The 12,313-nt window shown below is 37.3% G+C and overlaps 1 protein-coding gene across 1 annotated transcript in view; it reads left to right on the forward strand.

Annotated features, from left to right (window-relative positions):
* LOC149154172 (uncharacterized) overlaps nucleotides 1–12,313 on the forward strand; it is a 137,067-nt gene that overhangs the window by 69,321 nt on the left and 55,433 nt on the right. The gene's annotated exons all lie outside the window — the stretch shown is intronic.

Raw genomic sequence — 12,313 nt, forward strand, 5'->3', positions numbered from 1 at the left:
TGCAGTTCGCTTCTCCCCCCTAGCCTTGTTGCATTTTTCACTACATAGGGAGTCGAGGGAGACCCTTTCCTTGTTCTTTATGCAGGCATCTCCCACTAATCCACTCTCGGGCAGGTAATTCTTCCTTGGGACTTCAACGCTCGCACTATATATATACACAATTAATATTCAATATTATTTAAATAAATTTATGATTCTTTTATAAATATAAATATAAATTTATAATATATATAACATATATTCTTGGATGAATAGGATAAATATTCCATTAGAAGCATGGTTAAAATTTTACACGCAGAATGGTAATTTTGTAACCCAGTCTCTTAATGCATAACCTTGATCCCAATTTGTAACTTGTGTGCGATTTTAGTCTATAACACAGATTCATGCCCTGTAACCTCCTCTCCAGGGTTTATCTTATGTTGGTTGGGCTTGAACCTAACGTAAATTTGTACACCTGTAACTTGCTTGCCCGAGATTTTTTCTCTACTGTAATTGTCGATTGGTGTCGAACCTATCAAACTTTAAATGAGTTTTTATGCCTTGTAACCTTGTCACTTGGGAATTTTTTGTGCCGCTTAGCCTCGAACCCAACAAACTTAAATGAATTTTTACCCATTTTTTAAGGTTTGCCAAGGTTCAGGTCCAATGAACCCTGTGGCATAGCTTATAGATAATATCAAGGACACACTTTGCCTCCAGAGCTAGAGCCAAAGTCTGTGGGTTCTCATAGGATTTTGTGGGATAGGAATGGACCCCTCACAAGTTATGGGAGACACCTCTTGTAGTGGGGTGGCTCCGATGACTTACTGATCCTAAATAGGCTCCTTTGTTTTCTGGGCTTAGGAGCTTTTACTTGCTTCTCCGATAGTTGGGGGGGGAGGGCAGCTTAGTTGCCTACTTTTTGGCCAGTGAGGACCTTCTCCCACATATTCAACACCTCTCAGTTTCCCACCTTCCCTTGGTAGACCACATTCTCCTCACCTTCTTCATCTCTACTTCTCCCCCTTTCCTCACCTCCCCGCATCACCTTCCTTTTTGATAGGGATTACGCCGCATCTTACACCACTTGCCTTAAGGATTTGACCCCCCCATTTCACTTTAGATCATTGGACACAACCACAACCACAACCAAATGAGATATGCTTCTCGATCCTCGTGGAACCATCCCTTGACTCCTACCCCACTCTACTCGTCATCATACCCATAAACCTATCCCTGACTCTTGTCTCATAAATAGATGGTTTGATGATGAATGCAAATCCCTCCATGAATAACTTCGTTTCATCCTCACACATGACTATCTTCGACTCGTCGCTCCACCGCTCCTTTCACTTGCCACTTTTTATTTGAGTTGGACAATAAGGGAGCAATTTGAGCTATGTGCATCAATAGTCTAGTTGATGAGGAAGGGCTCCAAGCCAAATTCTTTAAAGCATGGTGTCCAGTCCCATGATTCCCATATTGCTATTTTATTTAATCATGTGATATGTTCAAGCTTGCCCCCCTCCTAGATCGAACACATTATTCCTTTGATCCACAAATCAGGGTCATACATTCTTCAAGCTTTACGCCACAGTCCTACACCATTGGCTTTCTGAGGAACTGGAGAGTTTTCATCTCAGGGCTAGAGGACAGGTAGGTTTTTGCCCCATCTACTAGATGATTGATCAATCTTCACACTTCGAGATGTTAAAGGGGCTTGTCATCTCTCTTTGGAGGTTTATAGTTGCTTTGTAGACTTCTGGAAAGTGTTTGACACAAATATTGAGCGAGGCATTATTCCAAACACTACGATGTTGGCATATATGAGGCCTTGTTGGTAACTGTCATGAAACTATATGAGTTAGTATTGCAGTTGCTTAGGATGGCATATGACCTTTCTGACTTCATCTAGAGCACCATTGGGGTAAAATAGGGGCCCTCTCATTGACCCATTTTTGGAATCTATATCAATGAGTTAGAGTCTTTCCTCCATGAGCATATCCAAGAGGGGAATGGTTGTCTTCTATATCAAGTGTTGATTTCCTCGCTCCTATTCGAAAATGACTTGGTCTTGTTGGCATTTAATCTTGATAGCTTACAGAGATAGATCAATGCACTAACTAGTTTTTGCGACCTCTGATAGCCAATGATGAAACCAAGGGTTTGATCTTTAATGTGTCAAAGAGCTCTATTATAGGCTTACATTTTTTGAAACCGAGTGAGAGATTAAGGTCACCATAGCTTACACACACTTAGGGGTACAATTTACGGGACTTCACATTGGTTTGCGTCAAGCTCCCTAGCGTCGGTTCAGTAAAAGGTATGGTTCCTTGTTCCTCATCGAGAGACAATGCATCTAGGGGTAGTTTTAGGACATCTTGACTAAACAATATCATCATCAGACCTAAAGTTCTTTATGGATTTTATATTTGGGGAACAAGCTTGTTGTAGACAAACTGGACTTCTCAGGTGCAGATGTATTTGGATGGTTCCGTGGTCCATCATCCAGGAAGAGTTCGAGATTCACGCTCTCTGCCTTGAGATTGTATTTGGTTTGGTCTCTTTTCTTCATATTGTCAAATCTCTCACAATCTCTACCACTGAGACAGAGAGAGAGGCATCCTTACCTTGCACTTTGCTCCTCAGAGGCTCTCGCTTTAGATCCTCCCTCAGGCTACCCACAAGGTTGGTTCTTAGAGGCATCTCGACTTCTATAGTCAATTACTATCTCCCCAGAGCACCTTCCCTCATTTGGATTCTCCCTTGGTGCATTGAGTCATCTCTTGTTGACTAGATAGGCATTGAATCATGTTATCAAAGAGGCTATCTATAGAATATACATTTAGGTCACTTGGACTTCACCTTCAATGAGCTTGGGCTCAAAGATGTCCTTCTACCTAGAGCACTTTTTGGAGCTGCGGGATGCTATCATCATCCGTCCCCCTTATATGCACAAGTATTGGATGCACTCTATAGATTATACATTTAGATCACATGAATTTCACCTTCGATGAGCTTGGGCTCAAAGGTGTCCTTCTACTTAGAGCACTTTTTGAAGCTGCGGGATGGCATCATCACTTGCCCCTATTATATGCACAAGTATTTGATGCAATGTTGCGCAATCCTTCCCCCCACAAGGATCCAAGGCCGAAATTGCGCCCCATACAGATCCTTGGGCGATCCTAGCGGAACTGTGGATCCGCAATTCCGTTGTTTTGAGGCGATTCCTAGAAATCCGGAACATCACGAGCCTAATCCGCGGTTCCGGAAAAGGATTCGCCGCAGATTGCCAACGGATCCAAAGGGAGATGGGTGGTTCTGCGGGGTTCTAATGTTTTTCTTTTATTTTTTCTTTGACTTAAGTTGGGTTGGGGCTTCTCGAACACACCCAAGGTGCTCCCTTGATGCTCCATAGATGCTTCCTGGATGCCACCTCATGGTAATGTTAAAGTAAAAGTGATATTCTCCTTTATCTTTCATTTTCATCCCTCTTATTTAAATTTTTAATATTACCATGAAATGACTCAGGATGTTTGAGAGTGATTCCAGCCTCATCAAATGTCATATGGAGAAAATAGAATTCATATCCTATTCAAAATTCAAAAGACTTAACAGTTTTTAGGAATTCAAGAACATTGAGATTATGGTATTTGACTTAGATTATATCATGTATGAGGGTATGTGATTGGAATTTAATCAAGAGCACCAAGCCCTATATGTGCTCATGTACCCTAGTGTTGGTGGTGTTAATTGTTGAACTCCTTTGTCATGGCCTTAGCAAAAAATTACCTTTCAATCAAGTCAAAATCATTGATCAAGCATGTTAAGCTTTTTCCACCATATTTTAAGGCTTGGATTAGGTAGTTTGATCAAAATTGGGCAATGTTGACTAATATCCCTAGACAATCAAGGTAGAGGCAAAGGCGAGACAAGAGGAGAAGAATCTAGATTCTAGATGGTTGATGCTCGAATAATTAATCATTGATGTACAATGGATGCCATATCTATCTTGATTTATGTACAAATATGCATGTTTTCATATCTTCTACAACTAATTTGGTATTTTGGATGTTTTTTTTTAATATAAATCCAAATGCTTCTGAGATGCTTCGCTTCCTAGATTTTTGGGAAATGACGCTTCTGCGTATTCACTTCCAAAAAATGTCCCCGCTTCATGAAACATTGATTTGATGTACTCACTTAGGATCCCTTGGGGAAAACTTCATGTTGTCTCCCATCAACTCTAGATAGAGACAGATCACCATATAGATTTGCCAAGTATGTGACCTTTAGGAGTTGGAGAAGGAGATGCACCTTATTTTTCAGTATGGGATTAGAAGATGCTATCACTTCCTTTATAGCGATTCAAAGGGCTCCCACTCTACTTTATTTTGATACTAGGACCACCGATGCTTAGCCCTCTTCATCAGGAATATCTTTTTACCATAGATCTTAGCTCTTGCATGCCATGTCTCGCCCTAAGATGAGGAAACCAATCACCTCATACTTGTTGATCCATCAAGTTGGAGCAACAAATGGTTGACAAAGTTTCAGAGTGCACCAGACAACAAAATGGTGAGACCCTGGGTTTCTCCTCAACATCCCCCTATGGGAGGTCAACTGATATTATTGAGACCAGTTTGGTAGTACTAGTTTGTACTCCAGGGGACAAGTTCTTAGAGCGGTATGGAGATCAATTCCAAATGGACTTAGAGTACCTCCTGCCTGTCAGACTACTTCCTAGACACAATGGAGCAACTAAAGATCGATTTAGGGTTTCCTTCTTTCTACCTTGAATGCTAGGAGTATCCTGTGCTCGTACATCCCCCATAGTCGAACCCTGTGATGGTTTTGAAGGACTTTGATAGCGAACTAGTGCCCTGTTCACTCCCCTTGCCCTCGAGTCTCGACCATCAGATTGGGCCCTTGGGGAGACCTTGACATCATCATTTTCATTGTCCAATCTCTCTCTCTTACTCTCTCCCTTGACAAGTTCTTGAGTTGTCTAAACTCACTTAGTGTTTTATATCACCATATCTTTCTCACAGTTTTGTACATATGTTCAGATGTTATTTAGGCTTCTTTCTGTATATTATATTCGACATTTCTACGAGTTGCGCTCGCACTCCCACATTATATTCAAATTTCATACTAGTTGTACTCTTTAGTCCCATTGACCTACTTTTGTGGTCATTTGTAGGACATTAATATAATTATGTCTTATCTAATGTGCAGGCATACCTATATACATACAGTATGTCACATCCTAAATCCCTAAGTTCAGTTAAGATTCAAGAAGGCTGATTATCAAATTTTTGTTTGGATTTGTTGTTATCATCACCTTAACTTGGCAGTGGTGTGGTGCTTGTCAAGAGTCTTCCAATGCTTGTAACCTTGCTTGATTTGGAGCCGCGGGCACAAAGTTATGGCTCTTCAATCCTTATTTAGTGGATCACCTTATTCTTTCTCATACATATCTACATTGCCTTTATTTTTATTTTGCTTATCTTAATAATTATTTGATTAACTATAATAATATGTATACATATATTAAATTGTTTATTTAATCTCTTATCTCACTGCTAAGTATACTAACTATATTAGTGTTATTATTTTATTGTTGCACAAATTCTTTTGTTGGAGAGGATTCTTGCCATCTCTCTTTTGTTGGAGGAGATTATTACCATTTCCCATGATGTATCAGAGGTCTTATTAAACATTTATTGGAGCATAACTTAATCAAGGGGAAAATCTATTGGAGTAAATCTTTAGAGCAGTTAGGGAATTTTTTTTGGACCATTGCTCCGAACACTTATGAGGCCATTGCTTTGACAACATTTTGGAACTGTGCACTGAACACTTTTTGGGCGATTGCTCCATCAATATTTCAGACCTTTGCTTTGAAGACTTATTGAGCCATTGCTTTGACAACATTTTCAGATGTCCCTTTTGAACACTTATTGGGCCACTGCTTTGATAACATATTTAGACCCATGCTTCGAACACTTGTTGGGCCATTTCCTCCAACAACATTTTTGGACGTTTTGGTTTGAGCAAAGGTCCAAATATGTTGATGGAGCAATGGCCCAATCAGTGTTCAAACCAAACGTCCAATATATATATATAGTTGTCAATAAAGGAAAAAACGTTATTTTCTCTCTCAAGATGTAGATTTTACACGAAATTTCACTAGAGTTAATGGTATTAACTTTTTTCTGATAGATAAGAACTTATCTCTCTAGGATTTATTCTTACTCTGTTAAAGGCTCTAGCTAAATCTGTTGCACAGGTACGTGAATTTATAGCATTGCACCGTAGTACAAATGTAGAATTCACGTTGATGCATATTGCTTTGTTTATGTGAAAAGAGAATTCAATCCTTCCATTAATTTAGGAAAATGAATCAAGATTCCAATAATATAGGAAGAAATCATGATTACCAATAATTTAGTGAAGAAATCAAGCTTGCCATTAAAATTAAAACTAGACATATCTAATAATTAGGATCTTCTCATGCAGAATCATTAAAATAAGTTAAGAGTCATGACCATGTTGTATATATATATATATATATATGAAATCTTTGCACTTAACCAAACGACCTAGACTGAATAAGATCATGGAAATAACATACATCCAGGAGGAATAATATGCCTTTTTATGGTTAATGTTGTGCATTTGAATGAGAGCCAAAATACTTGTGATTTTAGCCAGCAAAAGTTATGATTTTATCTGGGTTAAAAAGGAGGACATAGAATGAAGGAAATAAATTGGTGGGCTTGTATAGCGAAAAACTCCAATTTCTACCTCATTGTAAACTAAGGAAAAATTCTTAAAATTAAACTCAAAAGTTATCCTCCGAGAACTTTAATGAAAGCTTGTATTCTTACCCAATGATTTAATAGGCGCATTTACCTCTTGTAAGTTTGTTTTCTTTCCACCATAAGAAGAGAATTTATTCACATCACAAAACACAAAACAAACTAAAAGAAATTAATCAAGCATTAGCAAACCAATTTAAGTAGTACAATAATACTTATTTGAGAATTTAAATTTGCCAGCAACTAAGGGATGAGGAATGCTTTTCCTCCCAATTGTAGGCCAATTTGATCCTTCTCTTTCACCTTTGGCCACACTCGAGCCAGTTTGCGACATTGGAAGGGGAAATATGGTCTTCACTCATCTAGATTTGAGCCAAGGGAGAATAAACTTCTTGTGTAGAGACATCATAGGTAAAGAAAAACCATAGCTTTTTGGATCTTTGAAGTTCGGTGGCTCCATTCACTGGATTCACATAATTGTAATCAGGCTCCCACTTCACCACTTCTTAGAGCCTTAGGGACCTTGATACATGCCCTACGTGGGCCCCACAGGTCTAGAATCTCAGTGGCTGACTTCCAAGCACAATTGAGACATTCTCTTATGAATTCACAGTTTCGATTTTGACCTTCCTCATTGGTTTTTGCCAGTTGCTCTCTCATGCATGTGCTCTCCCTTCTCCCCTACTAACTCTCTCTCTTTGTGCCCCTTCCAACTCAGTTTATCCCTCAACTTTTTCATTGCATGGAGAGGGCACTTTTTAACAATCACCCTCCAACCACCTTCACCTTCAATTTAAGGGAAGATATTTTTGACCAATGGGGTTGCAATTTAATGCAACTGGGAATGAGGGAAAATGGCTAAAAGTAAAATTTTAAATCCAAAAATTTAGGATGATGTTTTTTTGTTTTGTTTGTTCATTATTATTATTATTTGTAATTTAATTATGTGTGGCTCACGAACACTAGAGATCAGTGACTACTACATCCATGGAATATTTGTATCCGGTAGATTGACCTGAAGGGATCACCTCTTGTTGGCTCTACCACGGAGCTTGACATTGAGAGAATTGAACCCGTGATTGCAAAGGTGCTTTAATGATGGGGAATCAACCAATTGAGCTAACCCTCAGGTCTATGGATGATGTGTTATATAAGAAAGTGTGACTTAGTTAGCTCATCCACACTTGAGGATAACCAACCACATTGAATCAGTCAACCAAGCATCTTTGTTAGAATAGTATCAAGCCTCAATAATATAGCATTATTGCCTCAATAATATCAGATATCAGCCTTCTAATAAGTATTGTAAAAATGTATATCAAATAACCCTCAGGGCTATGGATGATATGTTATATAAGAAAATGTGACTTAGTTAGCTCATCCACACTTGAGGATAACCAACCACATTGAATCAATCAACCAAGCATCTTTGTTAGAATAATATCAAGCCTCAATAATATTGCATTATTGCCTCAATAATATCAGATATCAGCCCTCTAATAAGTATTGTAAAAATGTATATCAAATAACCATTCTAATGTTAACTAAATTTCCTTATTATCATATTAGCAACCAATTATTAATAATTATATAACAAATATATACCTTCTTAATAGTATTATAATACTAATGTTATGAACATAACAATATTAATTCTTAATTCTCTTAATTATAATTTTATATCTATATTATTATTATTATTATTATCCAATTTTAAGGTCACGGCCAAGCCAGACACCAAATTGGTGTATGAGACCCCCTTGTTTGTGGGACAAGGGACTCACCTCCGTGCAATGATTTGACTGCTAAGTCTACAAAGGCATACATAATCTCCCCCCTTTGGTTTTGTTCCTATGGCCTCTTAAGAGGAAACACATGCTCTTAACTATTAGGCCCACTCAAGCTGTATATACATAATCATTATTAACTTCTAACCTAATAATAATATTAAATTTAATAATAGTAACTTTATATCTCATTATAATAACAAATTTCATGTTATTATAATAATAACTTACATATTATAACAAGTAGTAGTAATAATAATATAACTCAATAATAATATTACGACCCTGATATTATAATATAATATTAATAATATCATAATAAAATTCTTGTTCATTATAATTCATTAAACACTTTAATTTAACATTATAATTATAACAAAATTTGGTCCCTTTGCTTTGACCTAATATTATTAAGCGAATATAAAATTACTATTAAATATTGTAGTAACAACAACAATATATTATTAATATCATATTAACAATAATAAAATAACTAACATAATAATACTATTAGATATTGTAGTAACAACAACAATATATTAATAATATCATATTAACAATAATAAAAATAACTAACATCCTTCAAGCAAGCCGATTAAGTGGACCTTAATCAATTAAACAAATTTTCTAGTCAATTCAGAAGATGCTTTGTTTGATAATATTACTTTTAATTCTTCGTACATTTACTACTTCATTAATCCATTAACCCTAATTCTTCACCCTCCGTTCAAATTTCTCCCTTAGTTTCTCCTAGGCAAATTTCTTCTGTTGAATCTGTCTAATCTAACCGTTATCCCCCGGTTTATTTAACCTAGTTTGGCTCTCTCTTTATTCTCACATAAGCTTCATTTGTTGATGATGAGTGAAGTGTCCACTTGAAATGTGGGACATTTCATTCACATTCCACAGTTTTTCCAGAAGCAACCATATATGAAGATACAAATTCAAACTGTGAAAGCCTACACTCATATTTTGTCATTTTAGCGATATAGAAAGAGCTCTCATAGTCTCTCATTGTGCAAGTGAAAGGTGAAATTGAGATTTGAAGGGATTCCAAGTGTTTTGTAAATGTTCCACTTTCCAAAAAATTTGGATCTTTTGTCCATGTTCTTTTTCTGTTTTTGAGATATATATATGTGTGTGTGCGCGCACGCGCGTGTGTCCTCTATGTTCTGTTTCCGGGGTCGAAATTTTTCAGTTCACTTTCGAGTGTTGACAATACATTTACTTTTGCCATTAATTCTTGCTGCAAAGATTCTATCATTTGATCTTTCTTATCATTAAGTTTGAGGAGATCATTTGTCCATTCATCCAGTGAAAAAAACCTTTCTTCTAGATTACTTATGCATCCTCTTGTGCAATCAACAATTGTCTTCTTTATGTTGTTGGTGTAGCTTGTCAATTTCCTCAAATGCATCATCAAGATCATGTTGAAGTAGTTCAATTTCTTGGTTAGCATTTTGTAGTCATATGCCTGTTTTACCCATTTTTAAATTCAATGAATTACGCTCCCCTGGACACAATCACGCTCGCTTGTTGTTGAATAAGCACAATAAACAAGAGTGTCGGGTACAATCGATAATGCACTCGTTTTTCAAATACAATAAAGGTGTCAGGTAACACCGATCATGCACCTTTTAAGTTTCATTTAACTTGGACACTTTAACGTGAACTTTGACTTGATGTATCAACAACTTTCACAACTTTTTATGAAAGACTTTAAACTTATTACATAAAAGACTCACATGTCCATTCACTTTCAACGTTTTTCTTAACCACTAAATACAAGACTTTAAATTAAAAATTTCTTTGATATGCCCAACCTTTACTTTCACTTAATATCAAAAACATCTTCTCACATTCACTTTCCTATGGAACCAAAAAGGAACAATTACTTCTTTCCTTTATCTCATATGAAAACTCATGAAATTAAAAAATTCACATGTTGACCAAAAAAAACAATAAAGAGGTTCACAATCGTCAATATACTTTCTAATTAGGTCCATACACGGACCACCACAAAGGTTCCAACCTTATGACATCCTGCACGATGTTCACACGATTCATCATGATTATACGATTATAAGACTAACAACTGCATCATATCCATATGCATCATGTGCGCTTCTGCTGTGCTTCTCAAGCTACCTTACTCCAGGAATCTTGTCAGTGGCAGCTTCAACAACAAGTGAACACGAAATTTCTCCCTTTTGTAAAAGTTGTCTCCGGTCTTCCTCACACGGCTTGGCATTCCATGTGACAATTTGAATCTGCGGACTTCAAATCTGCTGCAAATCAGAAACTAAATCTGAGCTACTCTAAATCTGTTCTCAGAATTATTTTCATCCTCTTCATGGCCAGTTAGAGCTTCAATTACAGTAAGTGCATTCCATTGTAGTATTCCGGATTGACACCCCTTCCAATACATTTAGTGACTCTGCCTCTAAAGAATCAGTAGTGCAAACACAGCTCTATGCATAGATAGCTCTAATCATCTACAACATCCACACTCCTAGGGCTTTATAGCGGTTTCAACTATCATGTGTTGCATAATCCACTTCTGTCATTTGCGTAGCAACTCATTATATTCAATGGTGGCTACTTGCAAGTTTCAATCTAGTCTTTGGCACTATAAATGCCAGCAGCAGAATTCAACTTTGTCCAAACACGTCCAGCAGTTGAAACTCGTCCAAATCATGTGGCAGCTCTGCTCATTCAACCACGGTCCTGCAGCGTTGCATCGACTCTTCCTAGCCCAGATGCTTTTCTTTGCACTGACTTTCCGCCTGCAAAACATACAGTTTGCGACAGGGTTGAAGATGGCGCTTAGCTGCTGGATAATGCACACACAAACTTTTTACAAACTCACAGGTACATCCTTAAATCCACCTCCAGCTCCAGCTCCACAATTTAGATCATGAGCTTTAGGTTCATCAACCCAGCACCACAACTTTCAGCTATCTCAACTTTCCCATTGCTCTGATACCAAATGTTGGTATTATGAGCAGCCATGAAGACATATGCACACAAGAACAGAGATATTCACATAATAATCACATTGTACTAATTTACAATATTGATACATCACTTTCACACACACCAATACAATACATGAGGCATTGTATTATAGAATTGAGGTTCCCATGATAAATTTCCAATTTGGCTAATTGGTTCAGCCATCTCCATAACTATATCCACAATATCTCCATGAATGTCTACACAATCAGTCTCAGCTAATTCTTTGTGATCTCCATCCCTAACTTCTATCATTATCCTTATCTTTGGTCATATGTAGACTTCATGAGTAGGTTTACTTTCATTATGAATAATTTCATAATTTCATTATATATCATAAGTATGAATTATTCATTCACATAGAAGTCATTGATTAATGTGGAATTGCCCAGTGTCACTTTCAAGCATGGAATCCTCCGTGTGCATGTCATGTTGTATCCATCAGCCACTACAATGTTAAAGCCCTCAAAATCTTTTGTAGAAATGCCTCTTTTGCCACTAAGGCTGCATCGATGAAGTTGTGAGTTGCCTCGCTATCGACCAAAGCTGCAACTTGTTGTCCTTGTATGACCTCCTTGATCTTGAAGGTGTAGTATCTAGGGACACCAGAAGGAGTGGTGATAGTAGCACCTTTAATCGCCATACAAGACCTCTTATCCCCTTTAGCTTCCTCATGGGACTGCTCCCCCTCTGAACTGCTAGGCT

The sequence above is a fragment of the Pinus tabuliformis genome, chromosome 9 (genome assembly GCF_031772625.1).
Source record: "Pinus tabuliformis cultivar Carrire ecotype Pingquan chromosome 9, CPIR1, whole genome shotgun sequence".
NCBI classification, from domain to species: Eukaryota; Viridiplantae; Streptophyta; class Pinopsida; order Pinales; family Pinaceae; genus Pinus; species Pinus tabuliformis.